The sequence below is a fragment of the Phodopus roborovskii genome, unplaced genomic scaffold (assembly GCF_943737965.1).
Source record: "Phodopus roborovskii unplaced genomic scaffold, PHOROB, whole genome shotgun sequence".
NCBI classification, from domain to species: Eukaryota; Metazoa; Chordata; class Mammalia; order Rodentia; family Cricetidae; genus Phodopus; species Phodopus roborovskii.
In genome coordinates, this window is record NW_026126480.1 from 28273196 (window position 1) to 28295379 (window position 22184).

Genomic DNA, 22184 nt, shown 5'->3' on the forward strand with positions numbered 1-22184 from the left:
AATGATGACTGTTTCCGTAGCTTCATGGATGACTCTTTTAAGTTCATAGTTTCTGGATCTTCTGAGCCTCACCCCAAGGAGGGAGTATTTCAATTCAGAGGCATGCCCCTCCCTCTTTCTCCTTGTCCTTCCTTTTAGTGATCTTCTGTATTTGATTTGTCTTATGTCCTGTAATAGGGCAAAGGATCAACAATGTTGATATCCACCAGTCTTCTGGTGTCTTACAACCCAGTGGAGACAGAGAAAGGACACACCGATTAAAAGGAATATAAACCATTGCCAGTGCTTGTTGGGAAAAATCTGTGGACTGGGCACTATTCTGAGAGTTTCACATCTTATCTTTTTCTTTTTCTTTTTTTTCTTTCTTTCTTTTTTTTTTCTTTTTTCTTTGTTTCTTTCTTTTCTTTTCTTTTTTTTTTTGTTTTTGTTTTTGTTTTTTTTTTGGTTGTTTTTGACAGGGTTTCTCTGTGTCGCTTTGGAGCCTGTTCTGGAACTAGCTCTTGTAGACTAGGCTGGTCTTGAACTCACAGAGATCAGCCTGCCTCTGACTCCTGAGTGCTGGGGAAAAAAGGCACTAGTCCATCCATATCTAAAGGTTGTGTATCTGTGGATTCAACAATGATGGATGGAAAAGATTTGGAACAATCTGTCTGCATTGAACTTGTAAGAATTTCCCCCTCATCATTGATGGGAGATGCCATTATGTATATGTTTCTCATACTAGTTAATGAATAAAGCACTGTTGGCCAATAGGAAAGAAAGATAGGGGGAACTAGGAGACAAGGAGGAAAGAGGAAGTAGTAAGGAGGAGCCAAGATGGAGAGTTGGGAGAAAGCAGTATGCCGGCTGGCTCCCCGGTAAGAGAAATACATAGATCAACAGAAATGGGTTAATACTTAAGACAAAGCTAGCCGATAAGAAACTAGTAACTGGCCAACAGCATAATATCAAATACAGAGTCTCTGTGTATTATTTGGGGCTGGTGGCGCGGCGGCGGGATAAGATCAGAGGCGGCGGGCGGAAAAACCCATACTCGTTACACATCATCATTCCCAAAAGAACATAGCATAACAACTATGGCTACAGCATTTGTACTGTATTAGCTTTTTATGACAAAATATCTGAGATAGAGAATATACTAAGAAAAATGTTGATTTGGGCTCATGATTTCAGTGTTTTGGTTCATGGTCATTTGGCCCCATTGCTTTTTGTCCATCCTGTGAACATGCATCATGGCAGAAGCATGTATAGAAGCCAGCTTCATACTTCATAGCACCCAAAAAATATAGAGAGAATTGGGGGAGGAGTTGTTCAAATATTATCACCTTCAGGGGCAAAAAATAAAATGTCTTATTTCCTTTAGTTAGGTGCCACTTCATAAAGTTTCCCCCACTTCCAGATGATTGCACCACCTCCTGACAGCACCACATACTGGGAGCTGAGCCCTTAACACGTGGACTTTCATGTGCATTTTAGATACAAACTATAACAAAAAGTCATCTAGAGATGAACTGATGTCTAGAGAAGAAGTGCATAGCTTAGATGCATATACCACACTACTTTACGGGACTTGATCATCTTTGGATGCTGGTATCTTTGGGGTTTCTGGAACCAGGCCTCCAGGATGCTGAGGAGACCAGTTGAGCAAGGATGGGGTGGGATAGAGCCAGAAGCAAGAGACAAGAACCAGGGGTGGTCAGGCTTGGAACATGCAAGATTTTACGAGCATGATCATGGGTTCTAGAACACATTTGGAACTTACGTTATTAAGCATTCCCCACACACCAGCAGCCATGTTATCTATGTGCAATTATTTATTTATTCTCCACAACAACCAGTGACAGGTATACTATTGGTTTTTTTTTTTTTTTTTTTGCTCTAATTTACATTTGAGGAAACTGAGGAATTGAGAATGTTGCTTCAGGCCACTCACTTAGCAGGTGGCAGAGCTGTGTGTGTCCCCTGAGGTTTCCCATGATGAGTTCAAGGTAGTCAGGATTCATTGAGCTGTGGACTCTGTCCTCTGATGGCCTGCTTACTTCCTGTTTGTCTGGATCCCCCTCATCTTTATGGTGAACCCAGAGAGGCTGAAAATTCAATTCCTGGCAATTCAGTTTCTGAATGTGTCTGGCTGGGCCAAGATGAATTTGAGTTTAATCTTGCATGCTTAACGAACTCGCAGAGGTGTCTCAGAAATCCCCTTGCTTCTTTCTATTAGCGAGATAGTGTGTGCAGCTTATTTCCACCGACAGGCAGTTTTATCATTATTTTTAAAGCAGGGACTTGTCTTGAATAGTACAGGTGGTGTCAAAAGGAGAGATAAGAAACCTAGAATAAAATGTCAGTGCAGGCAAGGAGCTAAATATCTGTTAGTTCAGGTCCCTCAGTATGCAGAAAAGGCAGGACTGTCTAGATAACCTCCCCTCTCCACCCCAGCTGTCTGTGGCAGGGGTACCATGACTGTCTGGGGGGGGGAGGTATGAGAGAAAGGAGGCAGAGTTAATTTTGAGGGCACCAGAGTTTGAATTCTGGCCCATGCTGCATCTTGTGGAACTTATGTGACCTGGCTTTGTGTTTCTGCAACTTCAAATTCCTTTTGTAAGATGGGGTGGAAATTTGTCCTTGCTGAGGGTGGAGTGTGGGGATAGACTGCACATCATCAAATCAGGTGCACAGCAGTGCCCAAACACATTCCCTTCATCAAAGACAAGTGAGACATAGAAGAACAGGGCCATCCTCAGGAGCCTGCCATCTTGAGGGGCAGACAGGCCTGCAGGTTAGTGATCTGTGGCTCCAAGAGAGATGTGCACATGTGGTGGGACCAGAGAGGGGGAAACTGAGGAATGACTGTGGATAGCTGTTATGGCTTGGATGCAAGTGTCCCCCAAAGCTTCAGACTTGGCAAGCTTGTTCCTCAATATGTTGAGGTGTGAAGTAATGGAGCATTTAAAAGAAGAACAGATGGGGAGGTCCTTAGGTCACTGTGTTGTTGCTGTCAGAAGTTTTAAGGTTTCTCTTATGAGATTCCTAAGTTGCTGTTTGGCTCCTGCCATGATGCCCTCCTTAGAGATCTAACCAACGCGATGCTGGATGCAAGCCTTTCAGCCTCCTTAACTGTGAACTAAGTGGTCTTCATTTTCTTATAAAGTTAGCTTTCTTCTGATATTTTGCTATAGTAACTGTGCTAGTCACATTCTGTTGCTGTGATAAAGTACCTGAGAAATTATTTAAAAGGAAGGAAAGAAGCTTTTGACTGGTGATGTCAGAAGCTGCCATCTGTAGTAGGCTGGCTCTAGCTCCCAGGCCTGAGGTAAGACAGAACATCATGGCAGAGAACATCATGGGCAAATATGCTCATGTCATAGTGGCCAGGAAGTGTAGTGGCAGAAAGAGGAGTGGGAGGGAAGCAGCAGGACCTGGGAAGTCCTTCAGAGCTGCTTACTGCCTATAGTTTCCTCTATTTCCCCAAACAGTGCCACCAGATGGGACCAACCCTTTAACACTTCAATTCACAAGGGGTATTTCATGTTCAAACTAACAGTAAACTCCCATAAGTGGGATAATAAGTGACATTTGTCTAAGGCTTTAAAGGATGGATAGGAGTTCACCATGTAATATAAGAGAGAGAGAGAGAGAGAGAGAGAGAGAGAGAGAGAGAGAGAGAGGAAAGAGAGCGAGGAAAGAAAGAAAAGGATTTACAAAGAGAGGGGGCATGATGATGATGAAGAGGAAGGGGGCATGATAATACCAGAGAGAGGCAGCTGTTGATGATGATGATGGTGATGATGATGATGAGGCCATGATAATACAGGAAGGAGGAAGCCATTGCAAACTCCTTACCAGGTGGCTGAGTGACTTCTGACACCCCTGTGTCTAATCATATTTTATTGAATGCACATATGAGATTCTCCAATAATGAAAAGTTTGGATTCCAATGCATGTTCTACCTAGTCCCTGTAGCTGCTATCACCTTATGAGCCTTTGGCTTGGCTTGAGCCACAGTTCTTCCTACCTACCCAATGTACAATCTATTTGGGTTTCACCCAACAAGACTGACTTTGGGCAGAGGAGACTGAGTTGTAGGCTTGTGCTCCACTTCCCTCATGCTTGTATGTACAACACACCTGTGATGAAGGGCTTATGCCTTCTCTATGTGCTGCTGTATGAAAGAAACCAAAGTACCTGGTGGTAGATGTACCAAATAGTCTTGTGCTTTGGGGGAGCTTTTATGAATCCCACATCATGTCCCACTCTCGTGTTTGTGCCTCCCTCAAATTCTTGTATTGAAATCTGAATCCCCAGGTGATGGTATTACCAAGTGGCCAGGTTAGAAGGAGATAATGTTATGAGATGGAGCTTCCTGCATGGGGGATGTGTCCTCATAGAAGGCACTTTTTCTGTCTCACTGTTCTGGCAACTTCATCTTATACTTCTAGCCACCAGAGTTGTGTGACATAACCTTGTGCAGTTTCAAATGCCCGATTTGTTTCTTTGTTGTTTTGTTTTATTACAGCAACTCAAGCAGACTAAGACAAAGTATGAGAGGTTTATTTGATGGACATTCTATGAAGGATAAATGAGAATGGATTGTAGTCAACAAAGAGAGATTTCAAGTATGGGTCTGACATCTGTGCCAAGACAGAGGGCACGGTGTGTTAGACAGGTAGAACATCAGCTCATAATGTGGCTGGGGTGGGGTGTCTACCAGGCTGATGGGGAAACCCAGAGCAGTCTCTGTCCAGGGAGGAATTTGAGGCAGCTGGAGTGGCTGAGATCTTGAGCTCTTTCTTCCTTCCCTCCTTCCTTCCTCCGCAGTTCACTGGCTAGAGTTTCCCAGCCAAAGGCAACTACATGGACACGGCCACAAATACCAGGGTATGCTGGCAGGATGCTATGAATCAGCCCCACTCCCTACAGCAGGACCTGAGCAGGACATGTCTGTGGTCCATGCAGTAGGCCCCATAAATCCTTGTTTGATATAATTGAACTGTCTTTGCAAGCTATAGACTCTATGCTCCGATGCTTCTGTACAATAAGCATTTATCAACTCCGCTAAGGGCTGGTGTGTCTTCTCAAACATCACATTCACATCTTCAGCCTCAGTACTTCTCTGCATTGGAAGGGGGACCTGAAAAGTGATTAAGTTAAAATGAGGCCATTACTACAGCACCTGGCATAGATAGGTATGCAAGAAATATTGAGAGAGAGGATGTCAATTCCAAGCGAAGGAGAGAAGCCACAGAAGAAACCACCCTGCCCCCACCTTGGACATGGACCTTCAGCTCTCAGCCCTGCAAGGGAATTCAAGTGGCTTGGCCACTGCTATTGGGTCTGAGCAAAGAGATATCCGCTAGAAGCTTCATGGCCTCTTCAGAAATGTGGGGCAGGGCCAGTGCTCTTTAGGAATAAGGATAAATGGTTACCAGCAAGACAACCCAGTCTATAATCAGACTGTGTGGATCGCATCCTAGTCTAGCCATGGCATGCAGCAACCTGAGTACCCTTGGTATGTATCTCTTCCAAGTGATCATTTCACTCCTTTGTGTCCAGACCATCCTTCTCTGTCTCTGACAAAATATTCTCATTTGGTTTAGGCCAAATTAACCCATTTATCTTATCTCAATCCTTAACTATATCTGCAAGGATCCTATTTTCAAATGATAAGATATTCTTAGGTTCTGAGATATGATATTCTTAGGTTCCTATCAAGGAATTCTTGAGAAGGCAGAAAGGGATAGGGTGACACCATTAAATGAGGCACCATTAGCTTTGAAATTCTCCATAAATTCTATACAGTAAGTGCAATTAGCATAGGTAAAGTTGAAGCTAAGGGAGATTCATAATGTGTCTGAAGTCCACATTTGGCAGACTGTCAAGCCAGAGTCTGAGCTGGCATCTGTGGGTCATCAAGCAAGAGTCTGAGCTAGCACAGAGTGTTCTGTCAAGCCATGGTCTGTGTGTCTTGCTCCAGAGTATCAAGGTTAGTCGTTTATATTTTTTACTTTTGAAATGCCTTTTAATAAGAACTGTGATTTGAATAAATGTGCCCCTAAGACTCAAGTCAAAGCTTTGTTCCTCAGTCTGTGGCACTGGGGATGTATAGAATCTCTAAGACGAAGGCCTAAAGGAAGGGAGCACGGTGATCGTGAGCATGCTCTTGGAGGGATGCTAGGACCTGGGCGTCCTTTCTACCTTGCTGTGTTGAACCACTTCCTGCCATGACATGCTTCCTCAGGACAGGCCCACAAGCAATGGGACTAACTAATGTCTTCAAAACTGGGGGACGAAATGCACACTTTGCCATTTCACTAGATTGTCTTTGCTATAGCAACAGAAAACAAACACAAAGGCTGGGAGTCAGTTTTAGTAAAGCTAATTATATTTTTTTTGTTTTGTGCTATAGTTTTAGCGTTTTTAGAAGTCCTTTGAGTTTCTTTCTTTTGTTTAATGATATTTTCCTGTGCTTTATTATAGAAATTTTATTTTTGTAGTTTTATATGTAGATCTGTGATCTGGAATTAATGTTGGTGTTGGTGAGAAGTAAATTTTGAGTGACTGAGTAACCTCTTAGTTCGCAGCTAAATGATCTAGCCATGTCCCATGACATAATAATTTAATAGTGAAAAGAACAGCATAACGCTGGTACTGTGGGTACAAATGACATAAAGTTCTCAGTGTCGTTTAATAAATAAAGAGGATGTGTTGGCTTATGCAATTGGAGGTCAGAAGACTAGCCTTAGATGGTTTTTAAATTGTTAGGACTAGGATATAAAAGAGTTGGATTGCTACCTGTTAATGTGGTTTAGAGAAGAGGTGAACCTGCAGGTGTGGGTACCTGAAGAGAGAACCAGCACCAGGCCTCCCTCTCCCATCTCAGATTTTCTCTGCATTTCAGATGAGGTTCCCCTCATGGAGGAAAGACAGCAACTCTTTCAGGTTTACAATATCATCCCTGTAATGATCTCAGTTCCTCCATGTTTTGGTGAGATGCATTTTATTTTTTTAAAAAAGTAAGTTTCTAAAATGCCTTATGGTAGACACTGCTGGCTTTAGGCTTGCAGCCAATGCTGTAGCCATCCTGGGGAACCTTGACTTTTAGGCTGTTCAGTTTCCAGCTTAGTTTCTTTCACCTTCCCAGTTCTGCCCCTTTCCTCCCATTTAAAGGTTCTGGCTTTTCACAGACTATTAGCATCACCTACTTTTGCTTCCATATTTTTGTAGTGATCCAACTTTGAGAGAGTCGTTTGAGCTCTCGGAGAGCCAGTTTCCTTATCTAAAAGGGGGGAGGGGGGGGAGGAGAGTAGTGCTGCCTATTAGGACTGTTGAGAGTGAAGGCAACTCCTGCACTGAGGAGGCTTCCTTCTGGGTCCCAGGTTAGGCACAAACCACAGCCAAACACTACTTTTCACAGAGAGACCCTTCATTATGCAGGGAAGGAGAGGAAACATGTCTGCCTTCTGACTCAGGCAGAAAAACAGCAGTATAAAGCCTTGCAGGAGAAGAAGAAAGGAGAAGAAAGAAGAAGAAGAAGAAGAAAGATGTTTATGTTAGATAAGGGCCTGGATGTGGTGGTGTATTTTGATTGAGCTTGTTAATTAGGTGAACCAAAGGGGGCTTTTGATTGCTGGACTTTGGTACTCATCCTCAGGAATGAGTCTGGCATAACAAAGTGTCCGAATAAGGGAACAGGTCTTAATGGCTAGCTTTAGGGATATAATCTAACATGTTTATTTATTCTTTTTTTTTTTTTTCAAGGCAGAGGGAAAGGGGGAGAAGGGCATGGCCTGGCAGAGCATACTTGCCATACTTGAGGTGGCCAGAGTCCCTTCTGAGAGAAAGAGACAATGCACATTAAAGCAGGGGATGCCTAAATAAATGTCTGTTATTATTGTTGGAAGGTAGAAAATGGCATTCCATCTGATAATGCTGAGATGATGTAGTGGAATTACAATGTAGCTTCTATAGATATGCAAGTTTAAAACAGAGGTGACTACAGAGATGCAGGTGTTGTTTTCCTGCTGTGTCTCCCAGTTCTGCCAGGTGAACACTATACACACAACACAGGTATTATTAGGTTACAGGAGAAAGATGCTGGAAGGACACAGAAAGCAGCTTGCTGCTCCCTCAAACCCAGGGCTCTTTGGCAAAAACTAGAATGAGATTACAGCTCAAAGTCAAGGTCAGATTGGGGCTTTGTTCAGCCTTCTGTTCAGCCTTCTTTCCTCATTGCAGACTCAAGCACACACAAGAGAACATAAACAGAAATTTTGGTGATTGTGGAAGGCTCTAAACAACTGCATTGCAGATGTTGAAAGAGCAAACAGGAGAGAAGAGGACGTGGTTGCCTTGGCAGGATCATCAGGATTGACCTGGTAAAGTGAGGTGTCAGTCAGAGTTCCCAGGGATCTCAGAGGAGGAAAGGATTGCTTTGGTTTATGGTTTCAGTCTTTCTTTACTTGACTGTGTCACTTTGGGTCAGAGAGAGACAGCACATTATGACAAGAGACACATGGCAGAACAAGACTACTTGCTTTTGGCAATCCAAGCAAAGAAAGGGGGTGTGTAGCTGGGGTTTCTACAGTCTCCCTGGAAAGTATGCTCTGGGTGTATACTGTTAGTAGTTGGACAACAGTGATAAAGAGAATCAGGAGTTCAAGGTCATTATAGCTACATGTCCATGTGACACCTGCATGGGACCTGAGACTTTGTCTCAAACAATCAAACCAAACTAGAACAAAAAACAAAAACAAAAGAACATGCTTCCAGAGGGCCTCACTCCCTTTCATAGGCCCTGCATGAGCTTTTCTGGAAACATCAAACCCAATCTTGTATAAACATTGTCTAAGAGTGGAGTGGGAAGAGCTCTGGAACCCAGAGTCTCCTTGGGAGAGGCGAAGGAGGGGTGGGGAAAGGGATCCTTATGGAAACCTTTCAATTCAAAGTAGCTTTATGACCTTCTGAAGCCAAACTCAAATTACCACAGTGTTGCTAAGTAGAGACTCTCCTGCTGGTCTTCTATAATGAATAAATACCTTTCATTTGTAATTAGCAGCACCCAGCTGCAGAGGGGCAATTAGCAAGCTAAGGGAATGAAAACAGGAGGTCCTTTTAAGAAGGCAAAAACATGAAGGCTTCCTTGGCTTAGTGGGATTTGCCTTATGTGATCCTGAAATAGCAGGAGCTTTTTCTTTGGCTCTTTTGTGATCTTGCGTATGCCAGTGAGTGGGATGCAAAGGTTTCTATGATGCAGGGACATTGTCAAGAAGGGCAAGGCCACAGGGAATGTGAGCCAATAGCTACTCCTTTCTTTTTCACATCACAGTTTCCATTTTATCTGGAAGCTTCCTAGGTCCATGGAATTAGGGATGTAGGTAAAGATGGATTTCACTGCAATATTTGTTTTTGCTTCATTAACCATTGTGTCCTTTCATGGCTTTTGTAGAAAGGGGTGTAAATAGACCATGTGGGAAAGCTCTGGAGTCCAGAAGTCCTTGACAACTTGCATTTGGACCCCTTTGAGGAGCAGGCTTCCCTCGGGGTGACAGAGATGGAAGCTCGCTGAGACTAAGTTTGGCCTCTCTTCCAAGGAGGGAACTGTGATATTGGCAGCATCTCTTATCTGTGGGGCAGACAGGACCAGACTCAGCAGCTCCTGGTATCAGCGGCTGACAGGCAATTAATCAGCCTCCAAAACTGGTCTTCTCAAGTCCTTCTCAGACATCGTGGAAGATGGCTCCTGCAAACAGTGTATTTTGTAGCAGCATATGATTTTTTAAAGTGTCCAGAATAGTTGAAAAAGTTCCCATAATTTCATTTTCACCCCTCATTTTCTAGTCCCTTCCTTCTTCATAGAATGGAGAGAAGCATCCAGGCTTGGTCAGAGTGTTTTCAATGCCAAATTACTGCCAAGGCATCTGGACCAATCAGCTGCTGTGGTGGAGCTATGATGTGGCCAGTGAGATGAGGGAGATTTTGTCATTAAGCAAGGACTTTAGGCTCTGTAGCTTGACCCACAGAATAAACACTGTGTGGATGGCAGACTGGAGCACCAAGACATTCTGATTCTTATGATCCTCATGGATGTGGGCAGCCAGTTCAGCTCAGGGACCTCGGTTCCCTTTTTCACTGAGACATGGCAAACAGGTAGCCAGGTCTGGTATATTTTGGAACCAAATGGACCTGGCTTCAAAGCTTAATAACCTCATTAACAAGGAGACCTTTATCAATTTCTCTCAATTTGCTGAGAGCCAGTTTCTTCTTGGTCTAGTTGGGGCTATTTCATCCTTCATAGTGCTGTTGGAGGATGATGGAAACTGCACTCAAGAGTACTGATAGGCACACCACGAACTTCGCTTGTACACCAATTTTACTTCCTTCTCCCAGTAAAGTAGTAGCTTAGACAGAAAGATATGGCTTTGAATCTTAGTGACATCCTTGACAAATTCTTTGACACCAGAAACAAAAGAAAGCAAGTTGGGGAGGAAAGGGCTTATTTGACTTACACTCCCACATTGCTGTTCATCACTGAAGGAAGTTAGGACAGGAACTCAAACAGGACAAGAACTGATGCAGAGGCCACAGAACGGTGCTGCTTACACAGTCAGGGGAATGGCAGAGGCACCAGGTGCTGGGGTTTGAGTGTTTGCCATAGGATACCTGTGTTGGCAAAGAAACATTCACTTCTTAGCAGTGTTTAGAGGTAGGACATATGGGAGGCACTTGGAACACATGGACTTTGATCTTACCAATGAATTAATCCATCAATCGATTACTGATTTGTGTAAGACATGGCTTTGTTATTAAAAAACTACCTTTCTCTGGCATGCTGCTCTGTCCTGACCTGACTTGGGATGCTCCAGAGAATCTCCACCAACAAGGAATATGTTACTAGATGCAGCCCTTGACTGTAGAGGTCTCAACCCCCTAGAACCTTAAGGGACAAATTTGTCTGTAAATTACTCAGTCTGGAGTATTCTGTCATAGCAACATAAAATGTACTCTAACACAGGGTCTGGGGAATAAATCCTATGGATCAGTAGGGACAAGGATTTAGAGTCATCCTGTTCCAGGCTTTCAAGGGCAGGTTTCAGAGGCCTTCAAAGTCTTCAATGAGAAGGAATGAATGGACAAATAATCTCTGTTATGGAACTTCCCATAGATAACTCATAATCAATAGCTTTGAGTCTGTCTCCATCCTAAAACATAGCTCATTTTGTCTAGCTAGGGTCAAATGGGAGGGACAGCTGTTTTGATGGGTAGTCCTGTGGTAACAATCAGTAATGGTTCAGTGAGTGATACTACCATCAGTCACACCCCCAGAAATACACACATGCACACACACACCTATAGCCAATGAGGGTTTACATACATCACAGTCTGGATAAAGGACAGACAGTTAAGGTGTGGCTTTCAAACTGTGACTCCTCCTGCCCATTGCTTTGATGTTCCATTTCTTTATATTTCTTCCACAGCTTTTCTAAGAATCTGAGATCACATTCTCTGTTTTTCAGACTAATATGTCTCAGGAAATGGCATCCTTAGGAACTGACTTTCCTGGAGTGAAAACTTGGTTCTGTTTTGAAGAGAAAAAACAAATGTTTCATGGAGGCCCTGTGAGCCTGGATTGATGCTGGCTGGATGTCAAGTCATTACAAGCAAATTGGCTCTATTGTGGAAAGATCCATCATGACCCCCACCTTGTCAACCTGCCTCATACTTCAGAGACAACTCCTACACTGAGTCTCTGGAAGCACTTGGCACTGCTGTGGGACTTAATTAAAAGAACACCACATGCTGGCTTGCTCCACTGGGGATGGATGGACTGGGCTGAGTTGAGGAGAGGATAGGGGATTCCCCTGGCTCTTAATTGAGGATGTTAAATTCCAATGCCACCAGAGCTCAATAGGTGCTTGGAAAGCAAATGTGGCTTAGGATGGAAAGATCTCCAAACCATGTGTGTCTTCATATGCAGTGACTTGATGCAGTCTTTACTAAGGCAGAAGACCTTAAAGCACTTGTCATCTTAGAATGAATACTCGGTTGGAGCATGGAGACATACACAAACATAGACAAGAATAATCTGAACTTCAAATGAGGATGGAATCTCCTAGCTCTCAGTGATGCTGTGAAGTGGAGGGAGGGGTGCCTTTATCTATGGAGTATTAATATCCAAGTGCTGACTGAAGCAATCAGATGGGGTATTTGTGAGACTGGGTCTACTGACTCTCACTTGTAGCTTCTGTTTAGAACTACCCAGGGAGCTCTAGAAAAATCCTAATACCATGGCCCATCTCATCATGTCATATTCATCACATCAAAATGTCTTTGTGCTATGCCTAGACATAAATATTTTTAAACGCTTGGGAGAGTGTAAACATAGCTGCATGTGGAAAATCAATATTTTGGCCATTTGGGCAATAATTTTGTGGTATTTTCTCTATCTGGTTTCATAATAAGAATCCAAACAACACAGATAGATTCTTGCTAGATACTCAGCATGGCCCACAGAAGACCATGTGATCTCTAGTGCTCTGAAAGGCAGAACAGCAAGCACTGAAGGATATCAAAGGCTGGTTAGATCCAAAGTGTAGCTCTCTGTAATCAGAAGTGAGAAAGACTTACAGGCCACCCAAGAAGACCAAGCAGAAGCCATAGCAGGCTGCTCCATCTTCTCTCAGAGATCAGGCCTCAATTTAAGTTTCCTGAGGCTGAGCAAGCAATTTCTGGGCAAGAGCCATGCACAGAGGACAATCAATCTCTAACACTCCTAACAGCAAGGATGAAAAGGCCTGGTGGCCTAAGCCATAAACAGTCCAGGCCTGTACAAAAATGGAAAACTGTAGCCCTGACCAGCCCCTAACTAGCCCTAGCCAATCAGAATGTACAAATATGATTGCTACTTGCTTAAGCCAACCATAGATAAAATGACCTAATTGCCCTAGGCCATGCTTAAAATGAGCCTGTGAGCTCCTCTTTGGGTCATTGCAATCTTGCCTTTGTATGCAATGGACATCCCCAGCATGCTGGACTAATAAACACTCTTGCTGATTATATATGTGGATGGTGGTCTTTTGTGGGATTTCTTGAGGACCCTAACACCACCTTTCCTCCAATAGGATGAAGGATGTTGGCTCTCATGGCTAGGTGTCCCTTTGTGTCATCTATGATGTGTACCTGCCACCAGATGTGTGAACCCCAACCACAGGTAAACACTGAGAGAAAGATCTGTCTATGTTCCCGGGAGTGTTCTTCCTCTCCTCCCTTCCACTCCCCTCTTCTCCCCTCCCATTTCCTCACTTTCTCCCTCTCTCTTTCAGTTCTTTTCTTTACCACATCTTCCTTCTTCTCCATGCCTGTTTTTTCCCCTTACTTTCCATCTCTCTTCCTTTTGTCTCTCCATTTTTCCACCCCCTTTCCTTGTCTTCCAAACAAAATATTTCCTAAACGTTTGCACAGTTCTCCTCACTCCTCATCTTTGGGACCAGCCCTTCTGTGGTGGTTCGAAAGAACATGGCCCCTAAAGGGAGTGGCATTATTAGGCAGCGTTGCCTTCTTGGAGGAGGTGCATTGAGGTTTCTTTCTCTCAAGTTTCCCTCAGTGTGACTTTCAGTCAACTTCCTGTTGCCTCCAAGATGTAACATTCTAGCACCACATCTGCCTGAACACTGCCATGCTCCCCTTCATGATCATAACAAACTGAACTTCTAAAACTGTAAGCGAGCCACCTCAGTTAAATGTTTTCCTTTATAAGAGTTGCCACAGCCATGGTGTCTCTTCACAGCAATGCAAACCCTAACTATGACACCCTCCTTGGCTCATATTACCCATCCCCACATGAAAGCATAGACATAATAGTCCCCAAACCTGCTCATGGCTCAGAGTCTAAGGTTCTTGCCTAGGTGCTTGAGCCTTCTCTTACCAAATTTCTCTTCTGGATCCCTCGTCACTGGTCAAAGAAACCAGGTTGCACACCGTCTGCTTTCTGAGCCCACACAGCACCCGTCTCTTCATTGGCTCATGCTGCATCATCTGCCTGAATGCTCCCTCTCTCTCCTCTCCATCTGTGGAGAAACCCTCTCATCCCTCCAGTTTTCCCAAGCAGCATTAGATCTGTGAAGCCTTTCCTGGGCCCCTTTGCAGGCTCTCGACACTTTATCTGGATAGGTCCATGGCCTACCACATCTTGATCTGTGTGAGAAAAGGTGGGCTGGCTGGAAACAGGCTAGTGGCTGTGCTGTCTGATTTTGATTTCTGTCCTTGCCATTGCTGACTCTCATCTTGGGCAAATCACAGAATGTTTGTATCTTGCTAGTTTCCTTTGTAAAATGGGGGTATAGCTCTATCTGCTGTAAAAGTGCTAGCTAAAGAGAAGTGAGTCAACATATGGTTCCCAGCACAGTGGCTGTGGTGGTGTGACAGCTGCTGCACATGTCTGGTCCGGGCAGCTCTTCCTCCTGCAACACCTTCATCTGATCATCCCCGCACTATCAGTGTATCCAGCTCAGCACCAGACTCTTGGCATCTGAAACATGCTTGCCGCTTCACTCATCAGGCATTTGGGCTCCGTGGATGACTCCCGGGTACCATTCCAACAAACTACTGAAAGCATGATTTCTGGGTAGAATACCCTTGGTTCAAGTTCAGGTCCTACCTCTTCCATGCTGTGTAATGTATGGGTAAAATGGATTTGGGAGCTGTTTCTCTGGTATAATTTGGAGCCCAGGTGCCCCCAGAAGTGGTCAGTGAGGAAGCATTAACAAGTGGGGAAGTCAAGTCATGTAGGGCATGACTTGAAGGGTGTATTGGGACCCCAACCCCATGTGTGATGTCTTTGCTTCCTGGTCACCCAGAGGTGAGAAGTCCTCGCTCATGAGCCGCCACTTTGCCATAGGCCTACAGGCAATAGGGCCAAGCAACCACAGGCCAGAATCTTTGAAATTATGAGACCATAGTCTTCACAGACTAGAAACAATCAGGAGACTACAAGAGCTGTTGGGAGAATTAGATGAGAGAATTCTTGCAAAAGACAGTTGGAGGAACAGTTGGCCCTTGAGTGAGCAGTCAGAAAATACTACACCAGGGATGGTTTTCTCTCTTGCATGTAATAACTGTTGAGCTTAGAGCCTCACACCCTGCACCATCTTCTACCCCTATACATGCATCAGCTACAGAGTATGCAAGCCAAGGAGAAAGACAACGGTCCCTATCCTTCTGCAATGGGAGAGGCAGGCATGGCAGGTAATTACCTCCTGGCAGGAGCCTTCCTTGCACAGAGCTCCTTTTCCTGAGATGATGGAGGTGTCCCAAGGACAACTGGGCATTATTATTTAGATGCTACTATGTAAGTAAATTGTCTCGCTTGTCCCAGAAGCCTCCTCCTACCCGTCATTTTCCAGGAATCCCAATGACTCATCTATTTCTCCATGAAGCCAGATGATGATGAAGCTTTAGTGTCCTCCTCTTCCCCTGGGCCAAGGGTATGGGGGAGGAATTTGCAGTTCATTCATACAGGGCTTCAAATCTTTCTTTGTCAGGGCTGGCTGTGGGAGCAATTTATATTTCTCAGCATTGTCCGCCTAAGGCAAGAGCCAGCCCACTCTTTCTCCTACGTTTGGAGATAAATAAAAAGGAGGGAGTTGTCACAGAGCAGACTGACTGAAGCCAGCATCTTTGATGAGGTCGTGGATGAGAAGTGACTGGAAATCTGCATCTCAAGGAATACACCTGTAGGTTGCTTGTGGGATGTTCTGCTCCCACCTAGAGTCCCTAAGCCCAAGTACAACAGCAGAGAAGGTGAATCCTTAGGCACTCCTTCCTTGGAGTCATATTTTCTCCTCATTTGATTCTCACCTCAAAAGTTAAGAAATGCACTCCACATTTGAGTAAGGAAGCACACAGAGGTTAAATGATTTAGCCAGAGTCATACAGCTAATAAACTGCTGACTGGGCATTTTAATCTAAATCCAATCCTCTTTCATTTTATTTACTTTCTTCTTTAGTTACTTTTAACAATTTCATATTACTAAAAGTGACCAAAAATATAAGTTTGCTAGTACTGGCTCCAGAAAACTAGAATATTTTGAGGCAGCCCCTCCTCCCATTACTGTCCTCAATCTGCTCTTGGGGACCATTTGTTATAGGGACTGTGCACAGGGCACTCAAGATTCCATCCTATTGTCATTCCTGTGAAGTTGGCAGTATTAAGCACATTTAACTGAGAGGAAATTTGAATGATGACTGAATGGGGCCCAGGCCTGTCTGGATTCTGATGTCAAGCCCATAGTGTTTTATCTTTGTTAGTTGGGAGATGTCAGGGGATGGAATTTTGCCTCTGGCTGTGATGGGCTAAAGGTTGTTATGTTTTGAATCTGAAGTGTTCGCCATAGACTCACCTGTTTGAACTCTTGGTCCCTCATTATTCCTGAAGTTTGTGGAAGCTTTGAGACATGGACCAAGATGGAAGTAGGTCACTAAGGGCGAACTTTTGAAAGTTACTCCTAATTCTGGTTTTGTCTTGAGCTCTTTTCCACCTGGACCACTGTCATGTGTGTTTTGTCCTCAGACTCCCACAATCATGGACTCCACCATGCCTTCTCCTCCATCCTCTGAGACTATGAGTTGAATGGAACTTTCTTCCGTCTGTTTCCATCAGGGATTTTGAAGCTAACACAGAGGCCTCAAAACAGGGTTAGGAAGAGAACTGGGCTATCACACTGATTGGAGGAACGTTTTTCCTTTGTTTTCATTTTGAGTCAGGCTTTGTGGAGCTGTAGGGGTCCACAGAGATGTCCTTAAGGATAACGTGTGGATGACAGGCTGCATAGAGCTCTGGGATCCTGAGTCAAAACAGCTAGAGGTAAACCAGGTTCCTCCACGTGTCCCTGCAGTTAGAGGAAGCATTCCACAGTGTGTTATGGTTCCAGGCAGGAGCCAGAAAAACCTGCTTCTAATCTGTCTTCTCTGTGTGTTCTCTTAAGAATATAACCTTGGCCAAGGCAAGCTATATAGTAAGTAGAGATCTCCATAGAAACAGGACCCATAGAACACAGAGATAGAAAGAGACAGCCACACACAGAAACAGAGATATAGGCAGAGACACACAGATGGAATGAGATAGTCCTTCTGTGGCACTGACCACGCCCATTTGGGGTGGAGCCATGGGCAGAAGTGACCTGTGGAAGGAGGTCGGAGGAAGAGCCGGGAAAAGCTCTCTTGCTGGCAGAACTCGGAGAGGAGAGCATCCGGTGGAGCTTGCTGGTGTTCATCTGTCTAGGTTATAAGTTATTTCTCCCTGAATAAACATCTTTTCAGCCTATTTGTTTATCCTGATCCTTATTTAACCGCAATACACAGAGAGGGAAAGAGGAAGAAACTGAGGTTAGCACTAGTCCAAGACAAAGCCTGAGAATGAGAGAAGCCATTGCTATGGGTCCCAAGCCATAAGATCCAAGATCCATAATTTCTGCTGTCAGTGAGCAGAAGATGAATGTCTCAATTGCAAAGGAGGGGGGCTGCATTCATCTTCCCTCTGCCTTTTTGCTGTATTCAGGCCTCAGTGGAGGACCTAACTGGAGAAGAGTCTCCTGGTCTAGGCTAACTACCACTTTAAATGTTAATCTACTTTGTGTTTACTCTCCCCCCCCCCATGCCCTGCCTCATTCTGCCATAAGGAAATAATTCTTTATTCAATCTCTGGGCATCCCTTAACCTAGGCAAGTTAACACAGTGATGAGACACTATGACCATAGCAACTTATAGACAAAAGTTTATTTGGGTCTTACAGGATCAGAGCATTAGAATCTATGGCATTATAGCAGGATCATGGCAGCAGGCAGGAAGGCATGGTGCTGGAGCAATAGCTGGGAACTTACATCTGATCCACAATGAGGCAGAGAGAGCTAACTGGATATGGTGCAAGTCTTATGAAATCTCTTTCTTTTTTTTCAAAGCCTGCCCCTGTGTTGTGGCTCCTCTAACAAGGAAGGCCACACCTCCTGATTCTTCCCAAACACTTCTACCAACTCAGTCCCAAGTATTCAAATTCATGGGCCAGTGAGGGCCATTCTCATTCAAACCATCACAATCCCATACATTTAAATGGGGCAGATGATAATAGAATCTGCCTGTGAGCTTCTTTGAGAATCACATGTGACAGCCATGCAACTATTCAGCCTGGAGCATAGTAAATGCCACTAATTGTTAGTTCCTCTGCTCTCTTGAGACTTTTTGAACAGAGAAAAAGAAATGTAAACTTAATAAGAGGCATCTTCACTGAACTGTGAATGAGATGACTCGGGTGTGGTGGTCAGCACCACAGAGTAGAGTAACAGACTTGGTAGCATCCCTCCCCCCTCAGTATTTATTCTTGTGTTAGTGGCATAACTCTATTACTTGTATGTGTGCTTGATGCATTTACCCATAAACCAATGTGTGAATGGATATGCAAACATGCACAGAGTCAGGGTATGTGTGCATTTGCATGTGTTGGAGTGATGCATATCCGTGTGGAGACCATGTTTGTATATTGAAAGTGTGTGTTCACATTCGAGCTCATTGTTTATGTTCATGAACAGCTGTACCCACAGGAACGTGAAAAGCACTATTGGCTGTCTCCCATATCCATTGTTCTGCTTTTCTATGGTAACAAAAGCTTGGGACATGGCTTCTCAGGATGATGACTGTTTTTCTCATGTCCTTTGTGATAAGGGCCATGTGCCTAAGTTCTGGCCAGTGTCTGGAAGCAGAAGTGATGAGAATGACTGCAAGGTCTTGCCTTTGAAGGGCAAGGTTGACTGTCCACGTTCCCACTGATCTCCACCCTCATTGGCTGGGTTGCAGCATGGAGACAAGCCCTCTTGGGCCACACAGAGAACGATAATCCCTTACGTGTGGAAGAACTACAAGATAGAATGACCTAGAACACAGGTATGCTGAAATCTCTTTACTGACCCTTAACTGCTTATTACAGATTGTTTCATGAGAGAATAACGGAGGCCTACTTCAGCCATTTTCTTCTCAGTTTGGGTTATAATGACTGCAGCATCTATGCTAGGTTGAATTTTAATTGCATACAGTCTATGCATATGCACAGTTTTGGTAAAGTTCATTTCCTTTTTCTATAAAAAGGAAATGTTTTAGATTAGATACCTGTGTGTCACCTGGGTGGAAAGGCTGTACTAGGAATCTTGCTGATCGTGTGGCTTCTTTATGGATAGAAAGACCTGGGGTTGGCATGTTTAAGATTCGGCTGTGGGATTAGTTAAGACCTTTAAGTGAGTCAAAAGGAGATGTCATATTGTTAGAGGCCTGACATCTTTGTAGTGGAAGAGCAAATCTATGAAGAGATCTACATCCACAAACTCTAGGTAGCTGCCTCCTCATTTTCTCTATCAGCTTTCTGCCAAATGCATGTTTGGGGCTTCCCTGTGTGCCAGAAGAACATATAGAGTATGAGATTAAAAAAATGTAAGGCAGGTGTTGTGGTTCACATCTGTAATCCCAGAGTTTGGGAAGTGGCAGCAGGAGGATGAGGCATTCAAAGTCATCTTCTAATATAGTGGTGTGAACCTTGAGAAAATCCTACTTACCCTCTTGTCTAGCTTTCAGTTTCTTCCCAGAAGAAAGGAGGTGTTGAACTATAGTGTTCCTAAGATCTTTTTAGACTCAGAAGTCCCATTATGTAGCTTTTACATTAGTGGAAATTTTCTTGACTTCTAATCACTGGCTATCTGCATAGATTTCCAGGAATAAATGCATCTGGAAAGCGTACATCCTGCTGCTCTAATGAAAGCTGTGTGGGACAAGACCTGAGGCCAGCAGGTGCACAGGGCCCTTTGGCTTCAGACTCCCTGCACATCCTTTTGAAGACTTGCAGGTGTATGGATTCTCAGCCACAAATTTGTTTCATACTGGTAAAGTGAAGAAAACATTACATGTATTTTTCTAAATGAAATTAAGCCTGGCTTTGAGTTCCTGAATATGACCAGTAAAGTTTGTCATTTCTATCATATCTGCTGCCTCCTCCACCCCATGGGTTGTGTCAAATCCCAGAGCTTAGTTTTGGTGCCAGGAAGTCAGGTAGTCCTCAGCTGTTTATTTTTGGGAGATGTTCCCTCCAGTGGCTGAACCAAGCTATGGCTTACATGCAGGGACTACTCCCTAGCCTCCAATTTCAATGTCTGTGATGAGCACCCCTAGTGTTCAGGCATCACAGGCTTCTAAACTAAAGGCTCTACCTCTCCATCCTGTCAGCTGAAAAACGAGTTCACTCCCTGTGGCAGCACTAGTTTCTATTTCACACCAGCCCAACTCAGGAACTCTACGTTGAGTCCATGGTCAACCTCGGTTGCCAACTACAGGCCTAGGTAAGTGCTAAAATTAAACAAACAAACAAACAAGCAATCAAAACCCAAACCAAATTAAAACAAAAAATCCAAAACAAAAAGAACCTTAAAACCTTTCTATGATCTGTGACCCCAAGACTGACCTTGACCATCCATTGACACTGCACAAGAGAGATAGCATGACCATTTATATAATTTAAGCTTTCTAACAGCCCACATTATAACAGTAAATGATATTTAATAGATTTTTATTTAACCAAATATATTAAAAACGGCAGTGCTTGTTACCGTGTGAATGTCAAATGTCCTCTGTAGACTTGTGTGCTTGAATGCCAACTCAGTGGATGGCTTGCTTTTGGGAGGCTTGGGTCATAAAGCAAGGCTCGTGGAGGTGAGTCACTTAGGGATGGGCCTTTGCTACTGTAAGACCCTCAGAATGAGGAGTCTTCCAGGTTCGGTCGATACCCCAAGAACTCAATGTCCAGTCCAGTTGCTGCAAAACGCAAGAGGCTTTAATGAACAGGAAACATTTGCACAAACGGGCTCCTCCAGCACGCAGTCTAGAGAGAAGCCCCCTCCCCTGGGCCCAGGTGTTTTTAAAGGCAAACCCACAAGCTTAGGGAGGGGGTGGGACCCTCCATCCATTGACCCTTGGAGGTCAGATGGTCTGCTATTAGGGTCAGCAGACCTTAGGGCCTCAGGGTGTGCTAATTAATCTTGTCTGGGCAAACCAGAGTTACAGCTATCTCTTTGTTTCCTAAGGACCCTATTTACCACCATTTGACTCACAGGAAAGGAGGGGCAGTGTGAATTCTTGTCATCTCAGGGCCTGGTGAGAGGAAGTTAGCAAATTCCAAGGAACAGATATTGGTTAGCTTTCCAGGTCAGACTGTCCTTCATTTAACTTCACTTTTTGGTCTTTCACTACTTTGGTTAAAGTTTGCTTCTGGGCTGAGCTTTATATTTCCCAATCAGCCACAAAAAGAATAAGCTTTGAATTCCTGCTGCTGCCTTGAACCACCCCAGCCTCCACACCTTCTCCTGGCATGATAGACTGTACTTTCAAAACTGCAAGCCAAATAAACCTCTCCTCCCTTGAGCTGTTTCTGTTAAGGATTTGGTCACCTAGAAAGAAAGCAACTAATATGCTGCATGTACTGGCTGGTTTTGTGTGTCAAATTGACACAAGCTAGAGTCATCAGAGAGGAAGGAGCCTCAGTTGAGGACATGCCTCCATAAGGTACAGTTCTAAGGCATTTTCTCAACTCATGATCAGTGGGGGAGGCCTAGCTCTGGGTGGGTGGTGCCATCCCCTGGCCTGGTGATTCTGGGTTCTATAAGAAAGAAGGGTGAGAAATCCATGTGAAACAAGCCAGTAAGCAGCATCCCTCCATGGCCTCTGCATTATTAGCTCTTGACTCTAGTTTCCTGTCCTGTTTGAGTGCCTGTCCTGACTTCCTTCAATGATGAACAGCAATGTAGAAGAATAAGTCAACTAAACCCATTCCTTTCCAACTTGCCTTTTGGTCATGGTGTTTCATTGCAGCAATGGAAACCCTAAGACACCTCTTCAACATGCAACCAACACAACATTAGTAAAGAGATGCTTCATATCCAACATTGGTACTGATTAATGTGTATTAGATATTCTACACAGATGATGAACCATGCATCAAAAACATGATAGCCACACAGGGCTAGTAGTTACCATATTGAACAGTGAAATGTAACAATAACTAAGGAATGTCACCAAAATGTGACTGGATAGGTAGCTTCTTTGGTAAAGTGCTTTGCTTGTAAGCACAAGAACCTGAGTTAATGCTCGGAACCTACTTAAGAATG